The sequence below is a fragment of the Chelonia mydas genome, chromosome 2, assembly GCF_015237465.2.
Source record: "Chelonia mydas isolate rCheMyd1 chromosome 2, rCheMyd1.pri.v2, whole genome shotgun sequence".
In the NCBI taxonomy this organism is placed as follows: Eukaryota; Metazoa; Chordata; order Testudines; family Cheloniidae; genus Chelonia; species Chelonia mydas.
In genome coordinates, this window is record NC_057850.1 from 204,139,027 (window position 1) to 204,147,187 (window position 8,161).

Below are 8,161 nucleotides of genomic sequence, written 5' to 3' on the forward strand. Positions count from 1 at the left end.
ACAGAATCTTAACTATAATAACCATCTAAGAATGTGCTGACTCTGTTGTAAGTGGTAGTGGGAAGGAAATCATTTTGGGCCTTTCACACCATTTCTTTAGATTATTTTAGTAATTACATCACCAACACAAAGATCGAATCCCTGTAATCCTATTGGTTATTATGGTGTCCTTACACTGTGAGGAAAAGATCAGTCCTCTAAACAGAGCCCTGTATCCATGGCAACATGTACTTCAATGTATATATTTTTAACATATACAAAGGTAATCCCTTTATTTTTCTTAGTGCGTTAATGTTACTGTGTGGTGTATGATACAAAGCTAGTAACTGCTATGATCTTGTTTTCTGTGCACTGCACCTTGACATTTCTAGTAGCCTTCTGTCCGCAGCTACCATTTTGTGAGGCAGTGATGCAGTATGTTACAGAGGAGATGCACATTGCACTCTCTTGTGTGCCTTTACTTTTGTTTTTTCCTGTTTTGTTGCTCCTCTTAATCTGAAATAAAAGTCATTCAGACTGAAAGTAGATGCCTGCTCTTTGTGTATGGAAAAACATAACAATTATCATGATTTAGAATAACATCAACAATGACCTTTGGGTCGGGCATTTCCCAAACGTTAATGACCAACCAGGTTAAGGACCCTCTGCTCTGCTTCAGGTCCTCAACTCTTCCAGCTGGTCATTAACAAACAGGAAATGTCTGATCTGGGGGTCATTATTGTTTAATTAATGCAGACTATAAAACAATTTTCACATAGTTTCATGCACTCTGTAAAGTCTCTAGCAACTGAAAATTACCTCTATATTGAAAGTGTAGGAAAGTTATTTTATGTTATTTATTAATTTGTCCAATTAATGTGAATACATAATTTAAAAAATAGTAGGACAATTTTAAAAGAAAAACTGAATAGAAATAATGACACTGAACTCACAGCCTTTTAGGGTTACATGGGACTGTCACTCAGTTTACACACAATTAGTGTTTTTCTCTCTGTTTCATTCTTGATCATTTCACTAAGCTTTGTTCTTGACAGTCAAATTATGTGGTCACAACTGTTATTAGATTTACATTGCATTGTCTAATTCGCTTTGCCTCAGGAAATTAGATGAATTATTAAACACATAATCTGTTATTCACCATTAAAATTAATTGATTTTCATGTCAGTTTAAAACTAATGAATCATCTAGGGATATTCTCATAAACCCTATCGTGTAGCAGGAAGACTATTTTTTTCCTCATCATTTCTCATAATAAACTTGTACAGTATATTGCTTTGGGTGCTTTCGGATGGTAGCAAAAATGTAATTATTCTAACATAGCTTTTTTGACTGGTTTACCACAATACTTGCAAATGTCCTGGATGTGTTAAAAAAATTACATTTGTGAACAGCCACAACATGACAGTTACAGATCAGTGAAGTTACTTTGCATTTACATCAGTGTAAATGAGACCAAAATCTGCCCCCTCTACTATGAAACATGTATCCTCTGAAGATGCTTTGTTAGCAACTTTCAAGTAAATTAAAAGAATGGAGCAAAATTGGATAATTTTATACCTATATTGCAGGTAGTGAATGAACAGTGATGCAATTTGCTGCCCAAATTAAAATAATACCTCGTAGATTATCTTTAAAAATTAAAAAAGCCGATAGAATACTGTACGCAAGAGGAGAAGCTATGAACTTGTAAATTATTTTTAGAGACAACTTTATTCTGTTATTCTTCACAATATTAACAATTAAGTATTCAGTAAGATGTCCGGCATCTTACGTTGAAATATTTATCACTTCATTTTCTTTATTCAGATACCACCTTCCCACCCCCAGTCTTTTATTTGTGTTTGTGGTTTTTATGCTGCTGAATTCAGCTACATAATTTGGCATGTATAATACTGTTATATTACTATAAATGTTTCTAAAATAGGGTCCTCGTTCAGTTTCTTTGTTTGTAAGAAGCACCATTGTTTCATGCAACACAATTCAAAAACTCACTTTTAATATTCCTGATTGCAGTGCTCATCTAAACCAGTGGCACTGGAATCAAACAGTGGTTGCCAGAGTGTAGCATTGACACAATAGCTTCCTAGGGTTTTGAGGAAGCGGCTAATTTCACCTTTCAGCTGAGATAAAGAATTTACAAATCTGAAGCTGCCCAAGAGTGTTCCACAACACTAAAGTTCCTGGTTTTCAAATGAAAAGACTGTTATTTAATTATTTTCCATAGTTTGTTCCCATTTTATACATGATTGCTATTTACCAGAAAACAAATCATACTTATACTTTACATTTTAAAATTGGGAAGAGTAGTGTATTCTCTGACTTCTTTGTGGCTTTGACTTTTAATGTATTCTTTGACTTTTTTCTTTCTTTCAACTCACAGGGATATTAATTCAAACTAGCCCAATCATACTGCACCTTATATGTCCCTGTGTTCCAGCTCAATCAAGAAAATGCATTGGCAGCATGAAAATTAAAAGTATTTGAAGGGAAAAATAATTATTTTACTATTGTTTTCAAAGATTTATAAGGTATAGACCTCTAAAAGTATGCAAATATTTATAGTCTCATTGTAAATTCTTTTACAATACCTCTCTCACTTTTAGGCTATACTTAAGTCATGTGAAGTGTTCTGAATGTCTAGGAGAATTCTTTCAGAAGGAAGGAGGCACCACCCTCTCAGAGCTGTCTGGGTGCATATACAAACAGCAGCACCACAGCTGCCTGCACTGGGCCATGAAAATGTCTGGTATTTAATTTGCATAATCATCTCCAAAGAAAACAGAGGGCTTTTTCCTTTTTCTTTTTTTTTTACCTTCCGTGTCTTCAGGAAGTCAACTGCAAGTCTGTGCCAGCCCTGTGACATCTTCAGGGGTCAGCTATCTATTTTCCTTAGGGTTTAATGCCCATCACAGTAGCATCTAAGCACTTTCCAGATGAAGTGGATCTGCATATCAGTATGTCTGGAGGACTTCGGGCTTGTCATACTTGAAACGCTGCAGTGGCACAGCTGCAGGGTGGCAGCTGCTCTGCTTCAATGTAGACACGGCCGATGGAAGGGGTTCACCTGTCAGCGTAGGTAATCCACCTCTCTGAGAAGCGTGAGCTACGTCGATGGAAGAATTCTTCCTTTGACCTAGCGCTATCTACATCGGGGGTTAGGTTGGCTTCACTATGGCACTCAGGGACACCTGAGTCCCAAAAGTCGCCTAACTTTTTAGTGTAGACCTGGCTGTCATGGAGTCTTTGACTCTTTAAGTCTCTCTCCTATTTACAGGAAGCTCTCCCTAGGATATTCAATTTTTGTTCAGGTATTCATCATCACCCCCACTCTGGTTACGGTGAGAAACGTCTTGCAGTTAGAATATCTGAAAGATCATCCTATAGCTGGACACCCCTCAACCTAGAATGCTTTTATCTTCAGCTGTTATATGCTTCATTGTTGGTATTTTGAGCTGCATTGTCCCAAAGAAGCACAGAAGTCTTGGCAGGTCATGAACAGAAATGGGGTCACTGATGTAGCTGGGTAATGCCTGATGATGGCTTTGAAGATCAGGCTCAAGATATTGAAATGACGGAGCACAGGGCTCCTGGTAGCTCATCCAGCTGAGGAAACAGGCTGCTATATTTTGCCTAAACTGAAGGCTGCTATCCCCTTCAACTTGTAGTTAATGGCATTAATCCAGTCTGGAAGTGGCAAATGCTCATAGCTGTGTGGCCAAATCCTTGTTTAAGTAGACTTTCCTAGCAAGCTGGAAGAAGGCATTGTTCCCCTCGTTGCTTCCTGTTCCTCTTAGGCTTAGTGTTGAGTTTTCCTATTGATAAAATTTTCCTTTATTGTATTGTGAGTTTTTTCTATGAAAATTCTTAAATTGGAAATTTAATCTGTTCATTGTGACCAAAGGGATTCTCTGCTTTGTTAGTGAGGAGCTAAATATCACTCCACCTTTCTGTGTACACTGTAACCAGTTTATCAGGAAGAAGTATCATGGCAGCATATAAAATTTTGTTAGGCAACTTGGACTGAAAATTGTCTAGCAGTGAATATTCAAGTACTAAGCAATGAAGAGGCAGGGGAAATGCTGGCTTCCATGCCAATAATAAACAATATATAGAGGAAAACAAATATAAAACTTTAAAGCCTCACAGATGTAGAATGTCATTCCCAATTGCCAAAAAAATAGCCATACACACCCAGATGCATAAGCTTAGAGGGAGAACAAAGACTGCTATAAATATTCCAAGAAGCCAATAAAAAAACGCCTAGGAGTGGTTAGTTCTCCATTGTAATGGGCTGCCACAAAAGCTTTTATTGTTAAGGGAGTTACCTTACTAAGAGCTGTATGAAGAAAACTGAATGAATGTGAAAAATTGCATGCAATAACCTAAGCTGAAAGATGATTATCAGCCTCTGAGTTCTGTGTTTTTGAGTGGGTGCTGCTGCTAAAAGATTGCTGTTGTAGTTAAAAAAAGCTTGCTTTGTACTACTATCCCTCCCTCCTCCAGGTGAACAGAGCCAATGTGTGCTTCTCCTGTGCCTTTGTAGAATGATATGGATTGTTGTTTTAAAATTGAAGAACCTGAAGTTCTACCTTCAGTGTTCACTTCTCCTTTACCTTGGTACATTTATATTGAAAGTCACCTTTAGAATTTAAGGGCCTCATCCCACAGATCTTGGAGGGAGAAGTGATCATAACCTGCTGCGACCGCTACACTCCACTGAAACAAGGAAACTGTCAACCTACAGGGAGAGACTTGTGAGCGCAGTGCTGGACCTAAAGCATGGAACCAATGGCTGCAGAATTCACCACTGTCAGAATTAAAGGCAAAACTCTTTGCTTTGACTTTGCTTTCCGTCAGTGAATTATTTCCACACACACCACACTCACCAACATAAAAAGCAATCATAAAGTTATCAAGCTATTTCTCTTAATGCTGGGAAGGAAGGAAGAGAATGAGATTATTGTTATTATTTATACATTCAAATATGTGGGAGGTTCTCACATATGATTGGGACTTTGTAAGTACCTACGCAGATGGGTAGATATCGCAAACATTCCCACCGACTTCAAAGGAAGTTCCAAATTCTGAACAATTACACCATCAGGGTCTTAGATACTATCAGTTTATTCAATGTATTTTCTCCTTTGATTCTCTAAGCATTTTTTTTCTCCTCAGCACTTGAGAATGAACACAATGCGATTGGAGAAAGGTTGCAAATCAATGAGCACCACTATTGGCTACTTCTGCTAAAAAGATCCTCACAGAAAATGCCAATCAGATATGGTGGTTCTCCGTTTCACCCTTTAATGCAGTGTTTTTCAAAGTTTGGGTCAGGACCCAGTACTGGGTCACGGCATGTAAGACACTGGGTCGCTCTGGTTAGCACCGCCGACCGGGACGTTAAAAGTCCCATCAGTGGTGCTGCCCAGTTAAGACAGGCTAGTGCCTACCTGTTCCGACACCGTGCTGTACCCCGGAAGCGGCCAGCAGCAGGTCTGGCTTCTAGGCAGGGGGGCCACAGGGCTTCGCATGCTGCCCCCACCCTGAGCACTGGCTCCCAGCCAATGGGAGCTGGGAGGGGGGCAGTGCCTGTGGGCGAGAGCTGCACGGAGCTGCTTGCATGCCTCCGCCTAGGAGCCAGACGTGCTACTGGCCGCTTCCTGGGCACAGCATGGTCTGCAGGGCCAGGACAAGCGGGAAGCCTGCCTCTGCACCCTGGCTATGCCGCTGACCAGGAGCCACCGGAGGTAAGTCTGCGCCCCAACCCCCTGCCCCAGCCCTGAGCCCCAGCCAAACCTGGAACCCCTTCCTGAACCCCTCATCCCCAGCCCCACTCCAGAGCTTGCACCCTCGGCCCGGAGCCCTGACCCACTACTGCACCCCAACCTCCTGCCCCAGCCCTGAGCCCACCCCAAACCCAGAGCGCCTCCTGCACCCCAAACTGCTGATCCCCAGCCCCCCCAGAGCCTGCACCCCCAACCCAGAGCCCTGACCCCCTCCTGCACCCCAACCCCCTGCATAAACCACAGAGCCCCTACCCCCTCCTCCCTACCCACACTATTGCTAGGTAGTCTGAACCCCTCATTCCCATCTCGCATCCCTCACCCCCACACCCCAACCCTCTGCCCCAGCCCTGAGCCCTTCCCACACCCTCATCCCCAGCTTCATTGGGTCTCGGGCATCAACAATTTTCTTCAACTGGGTCCCCAGAAAAAAACTTTGAAAACCACTGCTTTAATGCACTCTCAAGAGATGTTCCATTGTTCTGCCTTGGCATCTTGTAAGAATAAGTAAAAGAAAGGCACTAGCGTCAAATACACCCTTTCCCTTTCTGTTCTATTTTTAAATCAGTAAAGGTGTTTTTTTGAACAATGTTTGGGGGGTGGAGAAGAGATTCTGTTCATTCCTGTACAAAGTTTGCACAATGAAAACTAAAAGCACAAGAATTTCACCAGCTTTCGTGCTTTATTACAAATTACAATCAGACCAGATCACCCAAAGATTTGCTAAGATTTTTTTACCCTTTTTCAGTAAGCCTGCAGGAAGCTGTAGCGTGTCCACACCCTGGTAATTTTAAGTGATGTTAATATTAAATAATAATAATAAAAAGTGATCATATAAAGTTCTGAGAGCCTGGCCAGTTTTTAAAATTACAAAACCAAATGCAAAATTTCATCATCTTACCTTTTTTTTTCTTTAACCGAAGAGCTGTTCTTCATACAAATAACATTACCCCTACATATTGGCCAGTACACTAATCTCCTTAAGAGCCCTAGTGAAACAAATGGGCCCCTCAGAGTACCCTACATCTAAAAAAACCAACCAAACCCAGGCTACTTCAGACAAAGAGAGGCAGAGTATTCCAGAGCTCTGAGACCCTTACAAAGGATGCCTTGCTAGCAGCCATCTCTCCATAACATTAAGGGCGGCTCTAGCGTCTGCATCTCACTGACTCCAGCTGTAGAAGTATATCATGGGGAGAGCAGAAGTCTCTCTGGTTGGCTGTTCCCAGATCACTGGATAGGAATATTTCAAAGCTCTAGGTCTCACAAGGTTACAGGGCAGTTAAGCAGCTACAGGGTCTGTTGAGGTCTAGCTCTGCCCCAAACAACTTTCCTGCCCAACACATTTCTCCCCTTACTTGTAGCTGTCTTCTTCAGAGGCGGCCCAGTGTACTGCAGTCTTTCTCCAACACCACTTTGGCATCCTCAGAGGGTAGGGAACAATCTTTTTGTTCTGTTTGTATAGTGCCTCGCACAATGGGATCTTGGTCCATGGCTGTGGATCCTAGGCATTACGGGAATACAAATCAAATAAAATCAATCAATAAATAAATAATGTTAGCAGTAGGCCCATTCCCTCAGTATATTCATGGAGCATGTCCTACTCCTCTCCTACAGGGGAAGCCCAGCAGGCTTCTCCCCTGTTTGTTTCTTTCCTTAGACCTGGGAAGGTTTGAAATTTCACCTTTCATGTCAAAATGTGCCCTTCTTCGAAATGCACCTGTCATAAATATAAAGGGAAGGGTAACCACCTTTCTGTATACAGTGCTATAAAATCCCTCCTGGCCAGAGGCAACATCCTGTTACCTGTAAAGGGTTAAGAAGCTCAGCTAACCTGGCTGGCACCTGACCCAAAGGACCAATAAGGGGACAAGATACTTTCAAATCTTGGTGGGGGGGGGGAAGGCTTTTGTTTGTGCTCTTTGTTTACATGGTTGTTCTCTCTTGGGACTGAGAGAGGCCAGACAGAAATCCATCTTCTCCAACCCATCCTAATCCAAGTCTCCAATATTGCAACCAGTATAGGTAAGCCAGGCAAGGCGGATTAGTTTATCTTTTGTTTTATGTGAATTTTCCCTGTGTTAAGAAGGAGGTTTATTCCTGTTTTCTGTAACTTTAAGGTTTTGCCCAGAGCGGGATCCTCTGTGTTTTGAATCTGAATACCCTGTAAAGTATTTTCCATCCTGATTTTACAGAGATGATTTTTACCTTTCTGTTTTTTTAAATAAAATCCTTCTTTTAAGAACCTGACTGATTTTTCCATTGTTCCAAGATCCAGGGGTTTGGGTCTTTGATGATTTTGTAACCAATTGGTTAGGATATTATTCTCAAGCCTCCCCAGGAAAGGGGGTATGTAGGACTTGGGGTGATATTTTGG